The sequence below is a fragment of the Eumetopias jubatus genome, unplaced genomic scaffold (assembly GCF_037043125.1).
Source record: "Eumetopias jubatus isolate StellerSeaLion01/CBP00866 unplaced genomic scaffold, mEumJub1_p1.0 scaffold_2, whole genome shotgun sequence".
Taxonomy (NCBI): domain Eukaryota; kingdom Metazoa; phylum Chordata; class Mammalia; order Carnivora; family Otariidae; genus Eumetopias; species Eumetopias jubatus.
In genome coordinates, this window is record NW_028274808.1 from 47,952,199 (window position 1) to 47,962,490 (window position 10,292).

At 42.8% G+C, this 10,292-nt stretch overlaps 1 pseudogene; it reads right to left on the reverse strand.

The window, feature by feature from the left end:
* Positions 1-382: 382 nt before the first annotated feature.
* On the reverse strand, positions 383-9,783 carry LOC114217438 (macrophage metalloelastase pseudogene; annotated as a pseudogene).
* Between the last annotated feature and the right edge of the window lie 509 nt (positions 9,784-10,292).

The following is a 10,292-nucleotide window of genomic DNA, read 5'->3' on the forward strand; positions in this document are numbered from 1 at the left end:
AGATTGTCTCCTCTCATCTCACCTCCCATATTTTTTATGCACAAAGAGAAAGGGCTTGTAGATTAGTGGATTAAAAACAGCAGCAGCAATCTTTTCCAGAGTCAGGGAAGCCCAGACAATGTGTGCTCTTGGGACAGTTTGGCTGTGGTCTGAAATCACTGATTAACCAGTACTTGTCATCTTTATAAAGAAAAACTTGACTCCTGGTTCCAATTTCATAAGGGGCTTGATAGCTTGGGAAGCTTCCACCAAAAACACCACCTTTAAAGAAAGAGATTTTTCCTCCAGTTGTGGTGATAGTATCAACATTCAAACTGGGGCCACAGGTGGCTGGTTCCATAGTGTAAGGATGTGACATAGATTGGTGCTTTTACGACTCTCCTCAGAAAGACTGAACGTCACAGATATCATTGTTAGAGAGGCAAAATCTGTTGAAGTCAACATAAGTGTAGTGGGAGAATATGATAGCCTTTGGATCTTTGGAATGGCTAGGCTCCTGAACAACAAGGAGAAACAAGTTTATGCCTTTGGTGTATTTAATCTAGATTTCAGCCTCATCAAAATGCAAGTCTCCTCCAATACCAGCTCAGGGTCCAGAACCATGGGTGATGCCATCAAAAGGATTGGAGTCCCTGTGAACTCACTGTGTGAAATATATCATGATGTCAGCCTCACCCTGTCTCATCTGTCTGAATTTCAGGGGGTCACATCACTCCATACTTGAAAGCCTTCTGGATGGTATATTCAGTATCCTTCCACACTGTGTCAGGGGTGTAATTCTTGATTCCATAGGTGACACATGATGTTTTGTCCCTACTGGCTTCCCCATCATTGTGCTGGCCAAGTGAACAATGGACCCTTCATAGTGAAGTGCATACATCATTGCTAGAAGAGATGTAACCAATTGCCCACTCACATTTAGCCCCAAGACCACCTACATGTCCTGGATTTTGCCCACCACCAAGTTGCTAATGACTCTCATTTTGAGCATTGGAGTTCTTTCCATCTGCATCTGGAGGCCATCAAAGGTGCCCAGGTACCTTTGTTCAGACACCACATCATCTTCTTCTGGACTTGTACTATTAGGCAGAGGCACAGCTCCAGAAGCAGGAGCTTGAAGGACCAGACTTAAGAGAAGAAACTTCTAAACTTCTCTTGAATAGTTCAACCCAATTAATTTACTTTGTTCCCTTTCAATCTCCAGCTAGCTTTTTTTCCTGCCTTATATATATGCAGATATTTCCACCCCCATCATTCCTCAATGTCTCTGACACCAGATCTCAGGGAGCACTCCCACCTCTAAATTCCTCATTAGCTGTACTTCCTATTTAATAATACCTTATATTACCACTTAGCTTTTCATAAAAATGATCTGATTTACCAACTGCATTGTAAGACCCTTGAGGGCACATAAGCCACCCTGGGTTTCCAAATGTATTATTATCGTTGTTTGTTTGCTACTTTTTATTTTTTAGGTTGACATCTCTCTTCTACTTCTCACTCTCTCCTTTGACCCTGAATCTTCAACTTTAGAACAAAAATTTGTTCACCGGTACATTCACATGAAAGTGAGGTAAGGAACGTAGAGCTACTCTCTAGCCAGAGGGGAAGGAAGCCCCAGCATTCAGGATCAATGTCCACAAATGATGGCATCGTAAGCACCTCACATCAAGCCTGATTTTTCAAATTAGGACTCTGTATATCTACAAATCCACATCTAGAACTTTTAGGCTTTTCTGAGTCTTGTGTTTTTGTGAAAGCGAACAAACGCTATTGCGGGGTGGGGGGCTGGGGGGTCCAGCCTGCATGTAATAGATTCTTTCAGAATGAAAGGACTTAATTTAAAACATTTTACTGGAAGTCATTCCACATTCTTTGAGTACTATTGCTGATTTTTGTCTTGCTTCTTAAATGGGCGTCCGCTGCACATTTCTTAAGCCCCTTTTATTAGTGAGGGGACCATACACATGTTTATAAATGACCCTAAGTACAAGGGGACGAGACTAGTACCACCTCACACACATCCACCTGCCATGGAAGTCCTGGGGTGGGGAGATTGCTTTATCATTCATTCCAATGACTCGCGCTTGCATTGGCATAGAACTGTGTTTAAAAGGGCCCTTCAAGGTAATTTAGTTCAAACTCCAAGCAAATTCTGGGATTTGTTTTTGCATCTGGCTTGTGTTCGACCACTCCCGGAGCTGGCAGATCACTCCTGTGTGGCAGTCCCACCTACCGCGCCCAGCTCTAGTAATCAGGAACCTTCCCACAGGAGGGATGGATCTTCTCGATATTTGTTTGAAATTGCCCCTCTGTCTGCTCCCTTCACTGAGTGTAATGTCTTGAATGACCCAGGCTGGTCTAACCCAACAGGGCATGGACAGCATTCAGTTGTTGTACACCTGGATATCAGAGATGATGTTGGAATATGCAGAGTGGCATATCCTCTCTCTCGTTTCTTGCTTCCATCATTTCAGATAAGTTAAATTTAGAAAGTTATATAATTCTTAAACTTATAAGGGACCTCAAAGTTCATCTAGATCATGAATTTGCAACAGGAGCAAAAAAGCACCTGACTCTTTGTATGCATAAAGTACAGACGTACATACGGCACATGAACAGATCTACGGTATATCTGGTGGTGGTCAGTTTTTATGGGAGAGGGCAATTAGGAAAATATATCTTTAAAAAGGATCTCAGGGGAGAAATAATGAAAACAAAAAGTTGAAAATCACTGACAGGCCAGAGTCTTTAGATCAATTAAGTCAGAATCTATGAAGAAGGAGTGGGATCCAAACAACACAATTTTTTAAAGCCGTCTTTCTACTAGAGCCAGGATTGAGCACCACTGACCTAGATGATGAACCCCCTCTTATCCCATGGGGCATTTAGGAACCAAAAAAGAGAAATCACCTGTCGAGATGAGCAAACTAGACAGGAGTAGCGTCCCTCTTGACTGCTGTTCTAATATTGTTTTCACCATGCCATGATGCCTTTTTCAACTTTTATTCTATACAACTTTATTATGCTTTATAACATGTTAGCCTGTTGACAGTTTGGTCCATGTGTTTAGGCCAAAGTTTATCCTGACAGCTTGAGTAATGATGTACAGCTCTTTGTGAAAATGGAAAATGTGCTATATGCACACAGGTTTGAAAATTCAAGTATAAAAAGTATATTCTATTTCTCAACCCCAACTCCAGTCTCCCAGTCACCGACTCCCTCCCCCAGATGTGTGCTCTGAGCCAAGTGGCTGTCCAACAAGATTCCGTGCCTCCTTCGGTAGCTTTTAAATATTGAAATCACTTGATAATTAAGCAGAAAACGATAGTGCTCAAATCAGGGCTCCCAAGTGGCTTTACTCCCAGCTTCATTGTATCTTCCTTAGGGTTTGGTAACAAGTACACACTCTCTTCCAGGGGTGAAATAACATTACTTTGAGCAAAACTACTATTATACTTTCATTTTATACCGAACCTGCCTATATTGAAAATAGTCCTGTAAAATACGACCACAGCAGGCTGTCTCCTTGTCCTGTTAGATGTCAGCAAGAGTGGGAAATTACCCAGTACTTCACAGAAAGAACTAGAAAACTTCGCCTATCACAGATTTCCTCATGTTTGCTTTGCTCTGCTTTTTTTTTGCTTCAAAATCAAATTGCTTTAAGCACAAATTGATCAAAATCCTGTATAACTGATATATTTAATAAGCTATAAAAGTGGGCGCCTGGGTGGCTTAGTTGTTGTGTCTGCCTTCGGCTCAGGTCACGATCTCAGTTTCCTGGGATCGAGCCCCGCATCGGGCTCCCTGCTCAGCGGAGAGCCTGCTTCTCCCTCTCCCTCTGCCTGCCGCTCTGCCTACTTGTGCTCTCTCTCTCTCTCTCTGTCTCTCTGGCAAATAAATAAATAAAATCTTTAAAAAAAAATAAGCTGTAAAAGTCATGGTGGTCTTTCCAGATGCATGTAATCATATATTATCCTTGTTGGGTAATTTGGATAGTTTGATTATTGATTCCTCTCTTTTGGAGAGTTTTAGAATAGAACATCTTTCTTTTAAAACAAATTTTTTTTTAAAGATTTTATTTATTTATTTGTCGGAGCTGGGGAGGGAGAGAGAGAGCACAAGCTGGGGGAGCGGCAGAGGGAGAAGCAGGCTTCCCACTGAGCAAGGAGCATGACATGGGACTTGATCCCAGGACTCTGGGATCACAACCTGAGCTGAAGGCAGATGCCCAACTGACTGAGCCACCCAGGCATCCCAAAAGAGAACATCTTTCAAAAAAAAAAAAAAGAACGTCTATCTGTCTTTCTTAACAAGATATTCCTGATATCCCAAATGATGACCTAAGGCAGTGACAAGCAATCATCTCTAGACTCTTATGCTAGGCTAATAATTAATCTCCAAAATTCTGCTCCTCTTCCCCACCCAACCCTCAACACCAAAGTGTTACCTTAAGGAGAAAAACAATTTTATTTCTCAGGGAAGATAAATTCTTAAAACTGTTCTCTTGGAATTTATCCCTACCCTGAACATGCTGACATAGAAGTGATAACAGTTAAATTTAGAAAGTTCTTTCTCAAATCAAAGAATACTCAAGCTGAGAGGAAAAACAGAGCTCATTCTACCCCATTATTTGATCTGATCTGACAGAAAGAAAATGGAAGACTGGGGAGGTTAACTGGTTTGTCCAAGGTCACGTGGGAAAATTCACTCATAGTAGGTCATCGTTGAGCGTCTACCATGTGTCCAGCATGGCCCCGTGGGTTTCTATCAGGGACATGAGTGGCAGTGCCAGGGCTGGGATTCAGATTCCCTCCTCTCTCACCACCCTCCACTACAGTCCCCTCTGGGGGACCTCTGGCCTTGCCGGCTCAGAGGATTAGCTTTCAGAGTAATAAAAATAAAACCATTTCCAGGAAGACGGAGCCTCATTTTTCTCAGCCCCTTCTGGCAGGAATTGAAGGATATTTGGGGGGAAGCCAGGGACATGAATGTGTCCTTATTTGTAGAGATGATGCCACTATCCCAAAGCCCATAGGACACAGCCTTGACTAATTTTATAGGTAGCCCTCCTGTGGTTATGCACCCCCTTTGTGAATCAAGAGGGTGGTGGGTGCTAGATGGGTGCTGTCACCCTAGGACACACACCACCAGAAAGCTGACCCAGTCAGGGCTTACAACCGAGACTTATCTCCCCTAGAACAGTGCTAGGGAAGATACTGAACCATAAACAAAACAGCCCTGGAATCTGACTTTCAACCAACGACTTACTGTTCCTGAAATGTCTATTTATTTTGGCTTCATGACTTAACAGGAATAGTGTGAGGTAAAATGACACGAATCACTTAAAGTCTTTCAGATGGTGAGGCACCACCAGCCTTGACTAGAAAAATAGAACAAGCCAGACAGACAGGCACAAAGTGTGCACGTGTGCAAATGCACATATGCACAGGCCATGTGCACGCGCACACACACGGAAGCTAAGACTTATCCCCACGAAAATAAAATCTGACAATAAGAAGCTTCATGGAACAGTGACTCTGGAATATCTCTATGAATGAATATTCATTTTGTTTAAAAAATTCATATAGATGGATAAACCTTGAAAACATGATGCTAAGTGAAATAAGCCAGTCGCAAAAAGGCAAAAAGAGGTATCTAGAGTAGTCAACAGACACAGAAAGTAGAATGGTGGTAGCCAGAGGCTGGGGGGAGGGGAGAATGGGAAGTGGTTACTTAATGGATACAGAGTTTCAGTTCTGCAAGATGAAAATGTTCTGGAGATTGGTTGCACCCTGATGTGAATACACTTAAGAATACTGATTTATGCTTGTAAAATTCATAATGATGGTACATTTTATGTTATACGCATTTCATCGTAATTTAAGAAAAAATTTTAAATAGAAATGAAGTAATACATGTTCTCCATCAAGAGTTTTCCATCATATATGAATCATATAGGGGTCACAGAGGAAAAACCTTTCCTCTACCCTCTTGGGTTTGGTACTTGGGGCCTGTGAATTAAATTGCCAAAAGCCAGATGGGCGAGAGAGAAAAGATATTGTTTATTTACATAGGTATTTGGGAGCTCACAAAGAAAGCGATTCAGCTCAACATCTAAAACTAAGGATTTACACACCTAACTTAACAGGGGAAAAGGAAGGGGTAGGAAAAAGCTCCTATGGGAAGAACAAATGGTTTCTTCAGGAAAAACAAATGGGCTTTTAGCAGAAAAAAAAGGGGGGGAGAAAAGATAGTTTGTGATAATGTTTGTTTATGCAAGTGTGAGTGGTCTTCTTTATCTTCTTTGGGGCATGAAACTTCCCTGGAGAGGGGATTTATGATCATTTCATCCTAGGTATCTTTCCTGGGAGTGAAACTGCCCAGAAGAGGGGAATTATGACCGTCTCATTCCGAGGAGTTTCTGCTTTTAGTCAGATAAGTGTGTGTCTGGGGTGGGGCGGGAGCAGTCAGACAAGGCTTCTTTCTGCATATGTTGATTCTCAAATGTCTTCAACTCAAAAAAATTTTTATGCCACTGTGGTGTAATTTGGACTACTTCATAAGTGTTCTTCCAAATATTAAAAAAAGGTGCTGTTTGTAATATTTCCCAAAACTTCAGTTAATATGTATGCCAAATGACCCTCTTCCCTCCTTGCAAAGGGCCCAATACAAATTTGCAAAAACCTTACCTGTTAGTTCAACTTTAGTCCACAAAAAGCTGAGACTAAAAGCTCAAAAGATCTTTTGAGATCAGTTGTCATCTGCAAAAGGCAGTGAAGTGATAAAATTGGGGGGGGTATACGTCAATACAAAAATGTGATTTGACACCTGGGAGGCACCAGCTGTGGGTAGCACAGAGGATTTTATTTTTGCTCTATTTTATTCTATCTATTTATTTTGCTTTATTTTATTCTAGAGCCGAGAAGAAATGATACTATAAGAACATGCCCTCCTCAAGGGGCTGTTCACTGGTGCTCAGGGCGGGAGCCATGCAGGTCTGATTGGTTTTACAAGGGGTGTTTGTCTATTTCAGGGCATTTCTCAATATTCCTTCTTAGCTGCACTGCAAGTGTTTGAAATAAACCTAAGGAGTTTTCCAGGCAGAGTAGAAATTTACAGAGCCCTGATAGTCCAAGTGTGGTGTTAGAATGCAGAGTCTCAGGTCCCACCCCTGACATACTGACTAGAATCTGCATTTCAACAAGATCTTCAGGGGATTCCTATGTCCTTAAATGGCTGATTGGAAAGGTGGAGTTCTGGGCTGCACCTTAGCCAATCTTTCCTAAAGTCTGAGACTTCTTGTCCTAGAAGTTTCAAGTTACATGAACATATGAAATTTCATATCTATAGAATTTCTATAAGAGTAATTGCTTCTGGAGGAGAGTGCTGGGAGAGGGAAACTCTCGTGTCATACCTTTTCTATGGCTTGAATTTTTTTTATTATGTGTGTATATTATCTTTATTATGATAAAGTAATCACCACATTTCAATAGAACATTATAATTTACAAAGTATGTCCCAAAACATGATTTCACAAATACTCCAAACATCCGTGAACCAAGAAGTGATACATTCAGGTATCCCTATACCACAGATGAAGATTTTGAAGTACAGAAATAAAGATCATAGGGCGCCTGGGTGGCTCAGTTGGTTAAGCGACTGCCTTCGGCTCAGGTCATGATCCTGGAGTCCCCGGATCGAGTCCCGCATTGGGCTCCCTGCTCGGCAGGGAGTCTGCTTCTCCCTCTGACCCTCTTCCCTCTCGTGCTCTCTATCTCTCATTCTCTCTCTCAAATAAATGAATAAAATCTTTAAAAAAAAGAAATAAAGATCATAAAGGAAACATTGTAAATTAGAGCCAAAAATAGGATCCAAGTGCTTAAAATGTTTTTATTATGAAAAATTCAAGCATTTAGAAAATAAATAGAATATTATAATGGACTCCCATGTACTATCACTCCCACCTCCTACTCCATTATTTTATATATCTATATCTCTATATATGTTTTAAGATAAAATGTACATACATTGAAATGAACAAATCTTATCCAAATCCCTTTTTTCTCTTAATTCCAATCTTGTTTGGCAAAAATCTGGCTTGATTGCCTCCCAAATGTAAATGCTATTGACGGATTTCCTGCTGTTCCCTACACTGAGTTGAATCATCCTTCCCTCGATTTAGGTTCGGCCAGAAGTGGAATGCCTTTGTTCTCCGTCAGAAAGCATATGGGACATTAAGTCTGATTGCTGCATTGTTACCCCGTGGCAAGTGAAATCCAGGCATGCCCCCTTCAAACCGTCCTCCTGGCCAACAGGCTCCCTCCAAACTGAAAGCTCACAACCCCCTGCACCCAGACAGAGCCAGCCTGGTGCCTTGCCCCACCACAGTGCCTGCCACTCTGAGTCGGCTATTTGGGCCATCACAGATGCACTCGATGCTCATTTATTTAGTGTTATGTGCCAGGCGTTGCCTGTACTTGATCTCATCTCAAAGAGGTCTGAACTCAGAAGACTCCCATTTGCCTTTAAAAGCTGGAAAAGAAAATATAAGCTTGCCTTCCATCTCATTGCAGGAGATGAGTCAGCAGAACAGGAAATTCTCCCTGCACAAGCCCTTCTGATCCCGTGGGTTGGGTGTGTGTGGCATCGAGCAAGAGCCGGGAAGGGAACCAGCTTCTCCCCTGGAACCACTCTGAGAGGTGAACAATGTAAGTTGGCTGGTGAGTTTGGAAGTGTTGACACACACCTTGCTAATTAGAACTGTCCCAACATGTTTTGGGGAAAGCTCAGCTGCTTCCAAATAAGGAACAAGGCAAATAGGGAAACTGGTGGTTGCCAAAATCTAGGTGGCTTCAGAGCGGGAGAGGTAAGTGGAGTCACTGCTGGTGAAAGCGGCAAGACCGGCTTTCAGGGATGTTTGAGGAGAGAAGTGATTGAAGGTGGGGTTAAAGAAGGTCCTTAAATGCCCACACAAGCCCTAGTTGTGCAATTATGCACCCATAGTGAATTACAGAATGAAGAAGAGCTGTGGGCGCTGGAAACAGCTCAGGAGGAAGCCACCTCTGGCCCATTCCGCAAAACCCCAGAGGGCACTCAAACCGGGGCTGGGTTCTGCTCCTGACCAGCTGTGAGGCTTGGAGTAAGTCATCCCATCTCTGTGAGGCCCAGTTTTCTCATCTGCAGAAAGAAAAACACAGTAAGCTCTTCCATTTCTAAAATGCAGATCTTCTTCCACTGACGATGGCGTATGTCCGGGTAAACCCAACATACATTGAAAATACCGTGAGGTCGAAATGCCTTTGATGCTCCTAACCGACTGACCATCAGGGTTCAGCCTAGTTGACCTTAAACGTGCTCAGAACGCTGACTGACATGAGCCTAGAGTTGGGCAAAATCATCTCAGGCAAAGTCTGTTTGATAATAGAGTGTTGACGATCTCATGTAATTGAACACTGTACTGAAAATGAAAAACTGAGGGGCTCTATGGGTACAGAGCGGTTGGAAGTCTGTCAGTCGTTCACCCTCTCCATGGCGTGACGGACTGGGAGCTACGGCTCGCTGCCACCGCGCCGCATCGCAAGTCACGATCGTGGGGCACGTTGCTAGCCCGGGAAAAGATCCAAATTCAAAATTCAAAGTATGGTTTCTACTGAATACGCATCGCTTTCACAGCATCATACGGTGGAAAAATGTTAAGTCGAACCCCTGGTAAGCCGGGGACCGTCTGTACTGTAGCTCCATTACAAACTCAGATTGGTTTAGCATTAACCCCATACGCATCGCTTTCACAGCATCATACGGTGGAAAAATGTTAAGTCGAACCCCTGGTAAGCCGGGGACCGTCTGTACTGTAGCTCCATTACAAACTCAGATTGGTTTAGCATTAACCCCACTTTTCCCTTTCCTTCCATGACTTTTCCAATGAGACAATAAGAGAGAAATAACTGAGTGTGGCCGAGAGCGAAGCCAGGACTCTTCCAAATAACTATTCTGTGGGAAGCAGGCACTCGGTGCCGTGTGTGCGTGTGCGTGTGTGTGTGTGTGTGTGTGTGTGTGTGTACATTTCTATTGGGTGGGGCTGTGTCGAGGGGAAAAAGCATTCAGCCCGCTCTGAATGCTTCAGTTTTGCAGAAAAATAGATGCAGCAAAGATTGAGGAGCGAGATTTTGCACAGGAGAGGGAGGTGGGGGAGGAGTAAATGTGCTGAGATTCCAGCACTGAATTAAAAAAAGAATGAGGACACAGGAGGGTAGGCTGAGAATGAGCCAAGAAGTAAAAATATGCTGGGG